Raw genomic sequence first — 16,918 nt, 5'->3', positions numbered from 1 at the left:
TTGAAGAACCATGGAAAGGAAGAGATGAGCATGCTTACCAGGATAGCATGCTGGAAGATCTGCTCTGAGCACACTGAGTGTGGACCACACTAAATTTACCTGCTTTAGAGTTGCACTAATTATCAATTTCATCCTGCAGGGCTTTGTGTTGTCATGCTATGTCCCTGGATGTGCAACATGCACTCAAGTATCTTCCAAAAGCTCTGGCCTGGCAGCTCCCCATCTGCATCCCCACAGTATAAATGTAACTAAAGTTGTAGAAATGCAGAATTACAGCTGGGAGATACACCAAGTAAGTGTTGTGTGCTGTGGAGGTGGCCTGTGGGATGTGGAAGTCAAGCCTTAGGTGTAAAGGTTTGCACGCAATGCTCGAGTGTGAGGTTTGTTCCTGATGAAGGCTGTTGCAGAATGTGCAGGCTGGGTGGAAGTCATTGGGCAGCTGAAACCGAGAAACACGGTGAAGCAGCTCTAGGCCTGACCTGTAAGCAATGTACTCAGGACCAGGAACTGTAAAGGTATGGAATGGTTAGTGTAAAGCAAAGGGAGCTCAGAGTACAAAGTGAGTGAAAACCGAAGGAGGAAATCTAGAGCTAATGTTCGGAAAGATGCTCATCATTGAGCAATTTACCTCTGGTGGTAGGAGGTTGAAACCAGGCTACTGGGGAAATAACAGGTCTGAGGATTGTTGGGACACTTATGGTACTGTGGCTGGAGAAGCACAGGGCATGTTCCCACAGAGGTGGGTGTTTGTGCTTCAGTAGTTCTTGGCATACTGGGCAGCATAACTTTTCCCATGATAAACTGGAAAAGTCTTGGGAATGGGTTGGGAAACATAAATTGTAAGGTAAAGGCCTGTGAAGTGAAACGGTGGACTTGATTAGTGATTTGTCTTTGTGAAGCTGGTCTTTGAAATGTGGGGTAAAGTCAGTCCTTGTGCAATAAATGGCCGTGCATGCCAATAGTGGCAGAGGTTACAGTGAAAGGCTGTAGTAAAACCTCCTCTTGTTTCTGCTGGTGAGATTACCATTTGACTCTGGTGACAAGGGGTGGGAGGGATTTATTTAGATTAATGTCATATTCTGGTTTTTGATGAAAGTTGAGAGAGCTGTGGGGTTGCTAGAGGGATTTGATTACTGTTGTGTTAGGTGCAAGCATGAAATCTAGGCAGTGATTGAGTACAGGAAAGACAGCTTGTGCAAGCAGGATGCTGCTGAGGCTTTCACCATGGCAATCAAACGAAAGTTGCACACCTCATTAAAACTGTCTGTATCTTCTGAGTTTGTGAATCCTCATCAAGTGCAGTGTTTGCTGTCGCTCATATTGATCAATGCGTTCATAAAAATAGCCCACAGTTACTGTAGTCTACATAGAGTTATACATCTTAAGTGTTAGCTCTCATTCTTTGGAGGAGGGGAGCAAAGGAGAGGTCTGTAGTTTTGCTCCTACTTTGTTGTGAGCTCTTCCTCTTGAGTGAATCTGGCTAGATCTGATGCACTAGCACATAAGCCTCACAGGACAGTCATAACTGGATTATTTTTGAGAGGAAAATTGCTAAGGCTATATAAGTGACGTACTGCACGAAACAATTTTGGTTACCACTTTGTGTCAGAAAACATACCCGTACAGATTCCATGGGTGGTTCTGCTGGCCGTCTAGTTGATTGGTTGCTTCATTGAATCATTTACTTTATACATCACATTGTTCATATGTAGCACTCATGTAAGTAATCCCCAGAAAGTGATCTGTTTAACTGTCCCCCATTCGCAGAAATATTACTTACCAAGTTGAAGTAACTTGCTGATGGTTAACAAAGCAGGCCTGGACCAGAGCCAAGACTAGGAGAAGTGCAAGTGGTGGGAGGGCCTGTGTGTGTGTACTCCTTGATCTACTATGATGTGGTTCTCTACTGTTACTCTTGAGTTCTTTCTTGGCATTATTTAGAGAAGGCCTGAAAAGCTGTTAGTGCTATGGATTTCTTGGCTGCCCAGTTAGGCTAAGGGTGGAAAGAAATTCTGTTGTTTAATTGTTAGGGGCACTGCATCTTTCAGAGTGTTTATGAGCAATTGAAATCCTGCTTTAAACTGTTTGCATTTTATCAAGAATAGGTTCACACTTAGTCCTGCCACTTCAGGGGAAATTTACCATGCATATTATCTGATTTGTTAGCAAAAAATATTGCTGCTGAAGGAATTATGTTGTTCAAATAGATGTTCAGAGCATAGATTACACACTGCTGAATCTGATTAATGGTATGTATAGGTTTCAGTACAGTGACGATGTCAGATTAAATACTTGGTGTGATGAAAACTTTGTTCCTCCTGATGTTCTGTACAAACCAGGTTTCTCAGCTGGGGTGTTCATTATCAAGGGGCATACTCTGATAGGTGAGGACTATAGGCTTCGTAGGGAAAGCTGAAGTACAAGCTGGAGTAAATGGATAGAAATCTGTTGACATTATGTACTTCAATATTCAGTGCAGAAAATACAAGAGTGTTGCTTCAGTACCAGAGTTTTTTCAGAGGCTCAGGAATTTATCTGATCTTTAGTTGATGACTCAGTGGGAAAGAAGCAGTAGTGATAAATTTGAAGAATAAACAGAATAAAGGGTTAGGCAAAGACGCAAAGCATCTGCTCCCAGCTGTGCTGCTGATCTGGGTTACTTGGGGCCAGTCACATCATCATGCTGCTACTGTTATCCTCGTGTCTTGCTCATCCTGTCAGTGTGATGTCAACTTTTTCAAGAAAGGACTGAGGTGCTCTGTCCTATTTTATCTGTCATCTTACTTGGGACTTCTAGTTTCTACTCAATGATTTGCACATAGATCCAGCTTAAAAATAATATCACTGCCCAAAAAAGGCATGTGATGCCTTAGCATATTCCATGATTATTCTACTATAGCAAGACAGGGAAAGATTTTCTGATAGCATTTCTTAGAGAATTTTGTTGTTATTTCTAATCCAACTTCCATTGTTTATTTTTTTGTTTTTGTTTTTTTTTTTTTTTTTGTTTTTTTTGTTTTTTTGTTTTTTTTTGTAAATGTGTGTTTCTTCTTGCAGTTGAAACAAACATTGCTTCTCCTGGTGCTTGAGATCTCAGAGGTTGATGTGATTTAAAGCATTTCTTGTGAAGCAAGGGAAAACAGACACTTAGGGCTATTTACAAAGAAGGAACAGCCAGAAATTAAGTGGACCAGGAGTCATAATTGAAGTTGTTTGTTAAATACCACTTGTGCGCTGGACTTAGTCAGGGATTAGATTCAGGTTATGGAAAGTATTCTCTGAAGAAATGTAGAACCACTTAAAAGCTGAGGGCTGGCATATGGAAACCGAGTACCTCGTTGATTGTCTCCAGCTCTCTCTGTCTGCGTATGGAGAAGGTACACTAGGGACTCCTGGCTGAAAAGGCTCTTATGTACTCAATTATGTTATGTAAGTTGTGTGGGTCTAAGAATATAATGGGATCATGTACTTGAAAGCTGGCCTGAATTTTCTAACATCAGCTGGTCCAAAGAAGGATACATCCTTTCCTCACTCATCCTTTAAACAGCTGAGGAATCTGATAATTAGACCACTGTCAAATCGATGTACTTTATAGACAAAATGGATTAATTCCCACAGGGACTCAAGTACTCGCCAATTTTGTGTGGATAAATAAAAATAATCAGCCCACTGCAACCACAAGTGCTTCTTGCATTACTTCTCATGAGTAAGTCTCAGCATGCTTTAAGAAGGAGGTCATCCTTGCCAGGGAACTGGCAGCATGAGGGCACACTGTGTTAACATAGACACTCACACTCAGACTGCAGCTGTTGCACTTGCCTTGGAAGTCATTACTCTTTCAGTAGCTCCCTGGGAATCTAAATTCCCCATGCGAGGTAAGTCTATGGTGGTCATCAGGTTTTTAAGAGGTGTTTTCCACTCCTGCTGGTCTGGTCTTCAGTTTAGCACTAGAGGTGATGCACCCTTTCTTCCCTTGCTGTAAAGCTGAGGGATTCTTAAAGGAGTTAAAGGCTTTGAAATACACTTGGTGGGAAGTGAAATGAAATGGAGGCAGGTTTTACTGTATACTGCAGTACAAGAGAGCATCCCCATAACTAGTAGCAAGTAGAGAGTTGAACCCTGCAGTGTGCTGCCAAATTTTCTGGCGGGGGCTATGCTGCAGCATTATGAACATCTTAACAAGATGGAAGCATCAGGACACCTCTAGGTCTTTGTTGATATCTCCTTGAGCAAGTGTGCTCAAATAATGTCTACCCAATAACCACACCACCGGTCACTTCTCTAGGGCTTTTGCTACTCAGTGGAGACTCTCCCAAGGATGCGCTAGATATCAAATAACATGTTTTTTAGTTCCAATACCGGAATCTCACTCCCATAAGGAAACAATCATACCACTTTGACCAATTATTTTAATATTAAAGGTACAGCTTTGGTTTAGAAATTTGATAATCTTTCTTAATTTAAGCCCACATGGACACCACATACAGGTTTGCCCCTGCCTCAGTTTTAGTTCTTCAGCAGAAGGCGTTGGATTGGAGGTGGAACTTGCAGCAATGGAAACCTATAAAAGCAGCCTAGATAAAGACTTTTCAAGAGTTACATGAATATTGTAGGTTGTGTTCAGGGACAGGGGATGAGTTTTGACATGGATGGTTGAACTGGAAACCCAAATTTATTTTGTGGTGCGTAGTTTCCTAGTTACCTTGGCTGTTGAGTGGTTTTCTTTCTGCAATCATCAGCTGTTTTGTGATTAGGGATTACTTGTGTGCAAGGCATTGCCCATGTCAGTCTTTAGGTGGGGTGTTAAATTGCCAGCCACAAAATCGGGGACCAGCAGCCATTTATTGCCAAGTGTTTGTGCCAGTTGCCCCACTGGCTTAAAACCATTTTGTTTTCCTTCTGTCTTCCCTTACTCTTTCTACGAAGCTCAGAAACCTGTATCTTCTTCTGCGTCCCAAAGATCTGCCCTCATCCATCTGAACCATCTTAACCCTTCCTTTTTTTCCTAAGCTCTTCAGCTACCAATCTGCAACCTTTACGTCATTTGGGTACTTCCAGAGATCCACCTGCTTTCTCAAAAAGCCAGAAACATCCTGCGACTGTTTCCCATGATGTTCCTGCTCCCAGAGATGTATTTTTACTGTACAATATTTTGCCTGGACTAGGCACTTCATAGTGTGAAGGTCTCCTTTTTGGGGTGGGTGCAACTCCAGCTGCAGTGCCATTCGGGATAGCAAATCCATTCCTCTAGATGAAGAGTTTGCAGAGCTGCTCAGGTAGTTTCTTGTGAGTAATAGGATCTGTGTGGGCTGCAGGAAAGTGGCTTTCCAAGGCTTTTTCTCAGCAGAATTATTACTGTAGGTTATTTCAACATACCTCCTCCAGGTCACTGAACTCTTATAACCCAGAGCAGTAGCTGGCAGAACTGCAAATGGATATGGCTGTCAAATTTGCCTGTAGTCCTCAAAATTTTCTTTATGAATCACTCAGTATCTTGAGTTCCCATCAGTTCAGAAGATACAGCTATATCTTGAGAAGGGTTTTTTTAAACTGTATTTTTCAGTAGTGTAAAAATACCAGAATGCAGTGACTGGATAATCTCCAAAATGAGGAAGAAGCTAGTTTATATTTGCATGCTATGTTAAATTTTGTTTACTGGAGCATGCTGTATAATTAAAATTAGACTTGGATGGGATGATTTTTTTCTTTTTCTGTGGAATCTTTCAACTTAATTTTTTTTTTCCTCCCTACCAACAGACAGCATAGGATCAAAATAGCACTCTTTAATGTAACATTAACTTTGGGTTGTTTGATAACTTCAGGCCATCTGTTGTACTGCTCTCTTTGGTACAAATTACATTAAAACGGCTTTAGCTTCTAAACCAAATTCTCAAAATATACTTTTTTTAAAAGAATGCCCAAGATTGACATTTTCACAATTCTGAACCACTTTTCACAATAACCCCACCTTACAAACATTTTTTTTAAATATCAGCATTTTCTAACGTCCACAAAACAGTTTTGTTGAAGAGTTCCTGACTGGCTCTACTGCCACTCCGTATCAGTGTGTGACACCGTTTTCTTTGTTGCTGTGTGACTCAGAATTCTCACTACGTGTCACCAATTCAGCCTTCAGCACTCTGGGCCCAGGGCTCATGCGTGGGTGCCATCTGACAGTAAAAACCTAGGCGTAACCTGCTTTTATCCAGTGAGCAGCAGGGGCATCTGGGCCACCGGTGGTTTTGCCTTGTTATTCACCGTGTTGTTTTGTATGTTCATTTTACAAAGTTGGCGCTAGTTTACAACAGTACAGCCTCAGCAGCCTATGTGTTTAGTATATGTATTGTAGAGTATATCTGATTTATAGCCCCATCCTGCTTTCGGAGATGTAGAGAAAATGTCTATTGGATTTTGGAGAACAGAAGCGCAGCTTTAAACTCCAGGTTAATTTGTCTCCTTTTCTGTACTATACAGGGCTGATTTTGCTGAGGCCTTCGCTAGAGTTACCTCATCTCTATCAATGCTCTTGCAAAGCACTTTTCCAAGCACAGAGGAGAAAGTCGAGGGCACTCTTTCCAAAGCATCCTGGCTCTTGGTGTGCCTTCACTGCTGTTTCCTTGGAAGGAAAGTTTCCTGCTGATGCTGAGTGGGAAGAAAGTTAGTTTAGCAGCTCTCACCAGTTCTGATCTGGTCTTCCTGTTGGGCAGCTGAGGACAGTCCTTCCTCTACTGCTTCATGGGGCTTAGTTGAGGGATGGGTCTTTTTTAAGCCTTGAGGGCAGCAGGTGGCTAGTAGTAGTGTTATTGCTTGCTACTGTACATTAGGCTTCTAGTGGGTCTACCGCCAGTTGGGGGAAGATATGTTTTATTGCCTGAGTAACAGGGCAACTCAGCCTTGCTGCAGCAAGCTGTGGTGTAGGCTTTGCCCTCTGACGTCAGTAGCAAAGCGGGAATGGGATCAAAGCTGTGGATCTTCCTGCTTTAAAGACGTGGGAAGAGTGTAACAGATCACAGTCTGCACCCCAATCTTCAAGGCAGTGGGAACAGCAGAGAGACTGGGAAGGGCGGAGGGACTGTGTTGTGGGGGAGGCAGGAGAGGTGGCAGCTGCGTGTGTTGGCGCTGGTGCAAGCTGGCTGCTGACGCTCGCAGGCTGGCAGGAGGATGTGCTCGATCAGCTTTGTGGGTAGAGAAAATGTCCTGGATTAGCTAGTGCTGCCAAGAGCCAAAGTGAGAAAAATACTGTGAGAGTCTGGAGCGGTGGATGTGAGGCTTTCCTGGACCTTCCATGCAAAGCTTCCCAGAGACCTCTATGCTCTGAAGATCCATACTGCATTTTTCCTTTGGACATCTTTATATACCACTGAATTGATCCTTTCTCACTACAGAAATGTCTTGATTTCCTTCCCAATACAGGGGTTATTTAGCTATTTAATTTGTGGGTATCCGGTGCTACCCTTCGTTCCTGTTGTCCCTCGTGCATGTCAGATTCGTGTTACCTCCCACTGGGAGGCTTGGGCTGTGGGGTGACACCTCTCACCCCATTTGATATAACCTGTGGTGCTGCCACTTCCTCCCAGCAGAAAGTTCCCACCATGTCACCGTTCCACTGGGATCACTGAGAGGTCCTCGGAGTGCTGGCCTGGAATAGTGCTGAGCATGGGAGAGCAAGCAAAGCAGCAGCTAAGATGAAGGCGTTGATGGGTTTAATTTCTGTTATTCTTCTATGTTGTGTCACCAGTGACTTTCAGAGCATGCGTTATGTTTGGGAAGCTTGCCTGTTGGATAATATTACAGTATTAGTGGAGCAGACAGGAGGAAAAATGTCCAGATTTTTCCAGGTCAAACTGGAAAAGAAGCAGATAGGGAGTAAGGAAATGGTGATTTTCAGTGCAGTAGAGAAGGCTGTCAGGCTTAGTGGTGTGATTGCTGATGGACAAGAGCCATTAAGAGCGGAGTGCATTAGTGTCAGAACATTTCCATCCCACGTTGCTTCAAATCTCCATAGCCCAACTGGTACAGGATGTCCATTTGCATTGTGAAGTGCCAGTAAACCAGACTAGAGAGGAGCCAGGCTTATCCTAACTAACCTAAATAATGTACACTCCTGTCCTTTAGTGGGGAACACTTACAATCCCAGAGATAGTGCTAAAGCCCCTTTTGTGTGATGAGTAATTAATTCAATTTCTAACCCAGAAGAGCCAATAGTGAGATTAATTTACACTTCAAGTTCTAACATTAATTTAGCTCAATGTCTCTTTATCTAGCTGAGGGAGCTCAATATCTCCTGACTACGCTGTTTTGATCAAAGATGCTGTTCTTCAAGAGCTGTAACCCTCCTACCCTGCAACCCAACGTAGCCCCCCTGGATACAGACCTGTACTTATTTGCATGCACAGGCTTGCTAGTAAAGATATTTGCTGTAAGAAGCCCTTCTTCCTTTTAAAGGCACGGCAGTGTGTGGAAGGGTTGCGGGGCATTTACCTACCCTTCCTTTTAGGCACTTGGCTCCCATATCTGGTCCCTTGGGCAGCACCTGCTGCCGGTCACAGGAAAGCTCCTCCGCAGCCAGGCTGCAGCCCTCGGGTATTTCTGTTCAGCTCACTGCCTGAGTGCTCAGCCTGCTCAGTCTTGACTGCTTGCAGATGGGAGAGTGCATATGCTGTTAGTTTTGGAACCAGACACTTAAACAGTGTAGGAGTCTTTCCTTTTTAACTGGTGATCATTCAGTTTGCCTCGGACAAGGACTTTGCATGTTCAGATGTAACCTTTCATTCTTCTGTTCCAGCTTTTGTGGGGATACTAATTGACAGGAAGCTCAACATGAGCCAGCAGTGTGCCCAGGTGGCCAAGAAGGCCAACGGTATCCTGTCCTGTATCAAAAACAGCGTGGTCAGCAGGACAATGGAAGTGATCCTTCCCCTGTAGTCTGCATTGGTGAGGCCACACCTGGAGTATTGTGTTCAGTTCTGGGCCCCTCAGTTCAGGAAAGACATTGAAGTGCTGGAGCGGGTACAGAGAAGAGCAACACGACTGGTGAAGGGACTTGAACATAAGACCTATGGGGAGAGGCTGAGTGAGCTGGGGTTGTTTAGTCTGGAGAAGAGGAGGCTTAGAGGTGACCTCATCACTCTCTATAACTACCTGAAGGGAAGTTATAGCCAGGTGGGGTTTGGTCTCTTCTCCCAGGCAGTTAGCAATAGGACAAGGGGGCATGGGCTTAAACTCTACCAGGGGAAATTTAGGCTGGATATTAGAAAGAAATTCTTTACAGAGAGAGTGATCAGGCATTGGAATGGCCTGCCCAGGGAGGTAGTGGACTCGCCGTCCCTGGAGGTTTTTAAACTGAGATTGGACATGGCACTTAGTGCCATGATCTAGTAAATGGACTAGAGTTGGACCAAGGGTTGGACTCGATGATCTCTGAGGTCTTTTCCAACCCAGTCGATTCTGTGATTCTGTTGTGTGTCGTGGATTACAGCTTCTCATTTGCTCCTGTGTATTTTGATGGACTAAAGCAAGTTCAGAGGAAATCTCAGGCCCCTGGGCACACAGGGGGGTGTACGGCACAGGACTATGCAGGCCCTGGGCTCCAAACTTCACCCGAGTACTTACATTTTAAAACCTGCTGGACTCCTGTTGCTTCCGCAACTCTTTTTGGACCATTTTTTTATACCTCATCCCACCCTGCCAGTTGTGAGATATGTCTCCTTTCTATTATTTATTTCCTTTACCCAAATGGGATTGCCCCTGCCAAGGGCGTTGCGGTGTGGTGGTGCATGTGCCAGCCACCTCCAGCAGTGGACTTGTGGGATAACAGGACACCTGTTCAGGAATGTAGGTCATGTCCTGGAACCTTTTGTTCCATGTTTGTATAGCATCTATGGGAATAGTGTTTTACCTGAATTGCTGTGCAAATACATGGCATTACTCATGAGAGCAGGGAGGATTAGCGCCATAATTCATACAGATTGATGCTAACGAGAGCTTCTTAGGGAGGATGCTTCGTAGCGCGCTCTCTCAGGTCTGCTTTTCCTCTGATCTCCCCAAAGGGCTTATGAGAGTGTGGCTAGCAAACTGCAGTCTGAGGTGCTGCAGACCTTATCTGATGAAATACCTCTCTAGGGGGAGAATAAACTTAAGTGGTGTTTATGTTTTGCTTTAGGAAACTCAGAGATTAGCTAAATCTGTGTTTTAAACCTCCTCCATAAACAAGCTCCAGCTGTGACAGTCCTGGGATCTGTACCCTCTTGCTCCAAGCTGCAGTGCCAAAATAGAAACAGGCTTTTTCCTGGACAGGCTTTGTCCTGAGATGATCTCTCGGATTGTAAATGTGTTCTGACTTGGCAAAAAAACCTAGTCGTTTAAAATATTCAGTGTGACAGCTATGAAACTGTGCACACCATGGTCTGGTGACTGACCAGAGGAGTAACAAGTGCCCTCTGCAGAATGACATAGTCAATGCTGGCGTCAGTTCTGACAGCTCCAGACATGCTGGTTTGTGAGCATATCACCTCTCATCTTTGGTAGCTGAGAGATGGAGGTGCAGCTTTTGCCACGAGTTAGAGAAGTGGGAGATGCAAGACAAAAAGCAGAGGTCATAGAATCCGTCATCAGCCTGGGAGGAATGCATTGGTGTTTGCATTGCAGTCTTCTACATGAAAGCCTAAAACAGGCACTGTCTATGTGTAGCTTTATAGGGGCAGAGTGCTTCAGTGACCTTCCTAGGTTGGAAACTTCAGATTTGGTCATGGTGTCTATTTACAGGTAAAGAACCAAATATTTGGGCTGCAAAGGCTTGTTACCAATTTGCCGTGCAGCCCATTTGTATAAATTTCATTCCTTTTGGTGGAAGAGAAAGGCCAGTGTTTACAACAAACCTCATGATGGTGCATTTATGGCAGTACAAGTTAGACAGATGAATAACAATATTTGGAGGAAATTTCTATAAGCTTCTTGGTGGTTACCGTAGACAGTACTGCACTGTAGAATTAGATGTATCATTTGACTAAGTGGAAGTCACTGCTGTGCCCCCAGTTTAACCTTATATACAGCACTACAGACGTTATGCAGGGATGGCTGGCTAATAATGATGCTCCTCTTCTTTAGAGATGCAATTTTCACTTATCCTTTCATGTGTACATATAAGTCCCAGGTGAAAACACTGAGTATATCAGGCGTATCAGTGGATTAAACTCGGCAAGAAAGTAAAAACCCAGTCATTTATTTTTAGGTAGCTTATGATACATAAAGGAAATCTGAAGTGTTTTTCTCCCCAAATGAGGAATGTCAGATAGGCTATTTCCTGCCGTTCCTCTATTGAGAATATGACGTGGGAGGCCTCAGAAGTACAAAATTGCTTTTCCTTAATCAAAAAGTCAAGAGTCTTGGAGCTTTAATAGAGACATATTTTCTTCTCAACAGTTCTCAAATGTTTGCGCTACATTGGATTTAATGATACAGGAGTTTTAAAGGGGCTGAATAAATCACTTCTTTTGTTTTTCATCAAGTGACACGTTAGTGATATAGCCTCTGCTAGAGATCTGATAGACCTTTCAGGAAAAAAAAACAGCATTAAAACCAGACTGAATTTACTCTGTTTAAAAACAGCAACGGAGAAAGATGCCTCAGATACATAAGTGTTAGTATTAAACACAAAAATGCCAAATCTCTTCTGTTCTCGGACACCTCGACTATATTCGGTAAATATATTCAGTTACTAGTGGTAACTTGGAAGATGCTGGAGCGTGGGGAGGAGGAGGAGGGAGAGCTGAAGAGGAGGCTGACAACGGGTGCAGCTGTGCAAGCACGTGTTGGCTGGCTGGAGCCGTGGTGCAGCAAATGAGGGGTGACTTGAAGCCCGGGTAGGTCACGGCACAGTTCGTTCTTTCTGATTTATGAAACCCACGCTTTGAGGATGTCTTCGCTTTGCTGTGTTAATAGCTTTAGTACCCAGAAGTGTGGGTGTACCTTAATTGGACACCAGTATATCATATATGTCAATCACCAGGCAGCAACAATATGCAAACACGCTGCTTCATTCAGACCTGCTTGAAGAGGCTTTTGCTTTGCAAAACGTAAAGCCAAGGGTATGTCGCTGCATCTTCCGAACCCTAAAGAGACTTGTTGATAACTAGTAAGGATGCAAATTACTTCATGGTTAGATCAAGTTTATGGTGCATTACCATGCAAACATTACAACCTGTATTTCCAGCATAGTCACTCAGCTCATAAGCATAGATATTGTCAAACCAAGGAGAAACAAAATCCATGATGCTGAAAATAAATAAAACAATACACTTACATGCACTGTAAATAGATCAGATCTTGTTTATTACTTGCAACTCTTCTGCAACTCTTCCCACCCAGTTAATAAAGTGTCCTTAAGGTTTCAAAGTAGAAAGCTCAGCAGTTGCTGATGCAGAATGACAGCAATAGTGATGATGATTTATACCACCCGCAGATCAAGTCTGAAAGCTTTATTTACATGCTGCAAGAAGACTGTTTGCACAAGACTTTTTCCAATTTGGTGCATGGGAAATCTGGTGGTGAAACAATTTTGTTGCATTATGAAATTAAAAAGCATTTTAAAGACTTAAGGCATTAAGTCCTCTATACGTGCTGGTGTATTACATTCATAAAATACCCAAGCCTGGCTCTAATGGGCTGTAAATGAACTCTTGGTGAAAAATGTATCAAAGTAAAACTACAGGCAGTCTGGAAGAATGCCTTCCAGGTTCCTCATAAAGACTTCATACCAATTAGCAAAACTAGTCCCAGAGCGCTTAACAGGCTTTACGCTAGACCTTGCAGGTGCTGGGAGAAGATTTTGTTTCTTACAGTACCAGTATTTACACCAACTGTGGGCTTGAGTGATAGGAAATGCAAGATTTGCATTGAGAGCAAGGCAAATGGTAGCATTTAGAATGGAAGATAAAATTGTTACTACCAGGAAAGTGGGAAGTCAGAGCTGTGTGGGCTGAGTTCTGTCCTTATTTGGCTTCGGGGAATTATGTGATTTTATTCTATGACTCAGACTTGTTTTTACAGCATTTGCGTCACCCGAAAAGTTGAATCTGCATAAGACCCAGCATGTTCCAGGAGAGAATATTTTGTTCTGTAATATGAACTCACTAACACACACTGACAGCTTTCATGTTTTGCTTTTTTTATTATTATTGTCATTCAGGCATAAACTGCAAAATGTCTCAGAGCTATCAGGTTGTGTTACCACAGCAAGTACATGCAGCATCAGGGAAAATCCTAACACTTGGAAAATCATTTTACAAATCAGCAGCCTCATTTCTTGAGGGAGCTGTGAGCTTTTAGTTTGCCTCCTTTGGCCTCTGTTCACATGTGGAAAAACACAGCCTGTGAATGAATTAGGTAATTTAACCCCCCCTCTCAGTTCTACCTGGATCTGTCCATCTTATTTCACTTGCTGAGCCTCACCCATTATAGATGCCACAAATTAGTCATTGCCCTGAAGTGTAAATGTTTGTGTTTTTCCATCCAGAAGGGTTGTCAGAGGATTTGGCATGTAATGCTGTGAGGAGATGGCAGAACTGAAAGTAGGTGAGCTCTGGCATTGGCTTGAAGAGGCAGCAAATCCAAGTAAATTTAGGGCTGTGAAGGCTGGATTGCAAATGCTACAGCCCTGTGATGCAAAGTGCTGATCCAGTGTTGGCTCGCTGCTTGTTCAGACCTGTCCAAGTGTTTCTGAGAAGTTATTTTTGTGCTGGCAGGCTTTATGAGAGATCAGGTGGTATCTGCCCATGTGGCTCTGCATTGCTACAAGGCTGGAGATCCATTTCTCTTCCTGCAGCTGGCACGGAGCTGTCATAAAAGTATGACGCTGACATAAACACGGCTCTGGCTAATTAGGCAGAGATAAGGTTGTGTGCCCGCGCCCAGCTCGTTGCGTCGGTGTCACCTGCGGGCTGGGTTGTATTAAGAGCTGTGGAAGAGCCTCAACATCCCACCCATTGCTCAGCACTAACAGCTTGGATATAACTGAAATCCCAAGCAAAATGAATTTTTTCGTGTTCCAAGTGCCTCACATGTGTCTGAGGGAGGGACACTCACCTTTCCTCACCTTTGCTGGGGGGTGCTGGCATCAGACTTTGACTCCAGTTCACTCCCTCGTTCCTTTGGCACTGAGTTCGGGCAGGAGGGTGCGTCATTACCCTGTGAGCCATTTATTTATGTAAATAAAACTTCCTTCTCTCTCACCTACTGTTTTTTGTTGTTGTTGTTATTTTTTTTTAACAGCTGCATTTTTCCTGTGGTCTACTCCTGGCTTTTCATTAGCTCAGGTTTTGCCAAGAAAAAAGGCCAAGGCTGAGTACGGACGGTACGGTCATCTCAGGCTGCAGCCTGGGAGGGGGAGGCACTGCACTAATCTGCTCTCTGTCTCTCCTCTTGTGTCCAGAGGAGAAGAAAATGAAGCTGACAATGATTATCGGACAGCTCATTAACTGAATCCCATCAGAACTGGTCACTCTGCAAATTCTTGGTGATTTAATTCCACCATTTAATTAATTCCTTCGCTAGAAATGATTAGCTCACGTAAGAGACAAATTGCCTGTTAATCTTCCATTTGATAATTAGTGTTCTTCTAGACCCTGGTTAAGCTTTCTTGCCTTACATCAGAGTTGTTCAAAAGCAGATGCTTAAGTCTTTTGATTTGGGTTTCTGTCGATCTTGCCATTTCACATTTTACGTGTGGGAAGACATGCTGCCTTGTAGTCATGGCAAGGGGCTGGTAATGCCAAAGGGGGCTCCTGGAGTGGTGGTTCCCTCCCCATCTCTGCTGTGGACTTCCCGTGTGCCTGGGGGAGATGAAATACACACACACACACACACACAAAAAAAGGAACACAAATTTAATTACAGTGCAAAACTGACCTTTGCAGCTTCTGCTCTTCTGGTACCCAAAGCCTCTGAGCCTTGATTTTGTTTATCAGCACGTTTGTTAGGCACAGGGCCAGGGGCACAGTGTCCTTGAGAGGGGTTGCAGCAGCGAGGACTGGCTGTGAGGGCTTACAGGATGGACAGGAAAATTTTCTTGGGGTCTGGTCTCTGCTCCTGAGGCTGCTTCTGCATTTTACCTACAGATTGGTTCAGTGCAAAATGCAGAAGCTCTTCAGGAAATGGAAGGCAGCACTTCCCCCTGCCACCCCTGCCCCCGGGTGTGTTTGCAAATCCCAGTCTCCTCTTTCAGCATGTTTCTTCCAGGCAGAAGCCTGCTCGCATTCTTTATTGATTTTGCTGCACAGTGTCACAGTTTCAACAGGAGGGGGGGATAGTCCCCTTTTGATCCATGCTAGCCTGTCCCTTCTGTTGGTAGGGCACTTCTTGAGGGGAGAGGGTGCTGCAGGTTCGGCTCTCCCCATATGCTGTAAAGCAGAGAGCTCAGATCTGCCATTCGTCAGGGGAGCGCTCAGAAACCTGCTGGTTGTACGAACCTGAGGTGATGTTGCTTGTGTTAACTATTGCTGCAGAGCTGAGTTAGTGCATGCACGCTCCCAGAGGAGTGGTGGCAAATGCTCCTTCAGCCTTGCATGGGATGGAGGTCGGGGCGATACTTGAGGGGCTGCAGGGCTGGCTTCATGGGAGAGGTGAGGTGGGGGAGCTTGAGGTCTGTGAGCAATGTCCCAGCGACACCTGACAGAGGCCTGGCTGGCTGGTCATGCATAAGCATGGCGGAGGGAATTATTATTTAGATATTAGAAAAAATTTCTTCATGGAAGGGATTGTCAGGCATTGGAACAGGTTGCCCAGGGAAGTGGTGGAGTCACCATCCCTGGAGGTGTTTAAAAGACACATAGATGAGGTTCTTAAGTACGTGGTTCAGTGGCAGTGGTAGGTTAATGGCTGGACTCCGTGATCTTGAGAGCCTTTTCCAACCAAAACGATTCTATGATTCTATGAAAGGCAAGCACCCAGCTGGCTTTTATAGACAGATCGCCATGTTTGATGCTTAAATAAATGCAATGTTTAGACCTCTCTCAGTTAGTGCCTAAACCTCAGTACTCCCAATGTGCTTCTGTTCCTGGGTGGATCAAACATTCAGGCCTGGAGCCTCAAGGGTATTTCAGTATCTGTGCTGCTAACATCCCCTGGCTAACACCTAATCTCTTTTAGGTCTCTGAAGTGTTAACGGAGCCACCTAAACACAGGTAGTACTGCCTGGCACAGCCCCAGAGCTGGGGAGGGAGGGTCTCAGAGAAGGTGTGTTCAGATCTGGGCCTTGCTGGTATAAGCCAACCTTGCTGTACCATGTTGCCCATCCTGTTCCCCTGTGGATGCTGCTGCCCCTTGAGTGGGGAAGGACCCATGTTTGCCCTTTGCTGTACCCTGTGCCAAGGCCCAATGCCATAGCCCTTCAGCTGCAGACCCTTGGGCAACACGCAGCCAAACTGCATCACTGGTAGGGTCCCTCAGACCCGATGGGATGTTCTGTCAAAGGCACCTACCAAGCATCTACCCAAAATAATGGACTGAGGGTGCCCCAGCTTGGTGCTTTAATTCACCACTTCCACAGTCCGCTCTTCTCTTTGCTATTTTAAAATCGCACTGCTAAAAATCATAGCAGTAGCCCCAAGCAGCGAAGTTTCCCTGTCCCAGTTAAGGGCAAGGCAAGCATTTCTGTTACACCAGTGAGACCATTGCTCTGGTTGGAGAGAGAGATTGTGGACAGGCTGTCACCAAGCATGCCTGAGCAGCAGCTGCAAACACTCACCAAGCACCAAGGAGGGAGAGGATGTTTTGGATGCCCCGGAGGTGCTGACAGGCAGCAGGGTGAAGGGAGATGCAGCCCTGCGTGGCCGGGCATGCTGCCCCCTTCCCTGTCCCACACTCTCACGTGCCAAATGTGTGACCCCAGCACAACATGGTAAGTCTCGGAGAAATGTGAAAG

This window comes from Columba livia, chromosome 1, assembly GCF_036013475.1.
Source record: "Columba livia isolate bColLiv1 breed racing homer chromosome 1, bColLiv1.pat.W.v2, whole genome shotgun sequence".
NCBI classification, from domain to species: Eukaryota; Metazoa; Chordata; class Aves; order Columbiformes; family Columbidae; genus Columba; species Columba livia.
Note: the sequence above shows the minus strand (reverse complement) of the source record.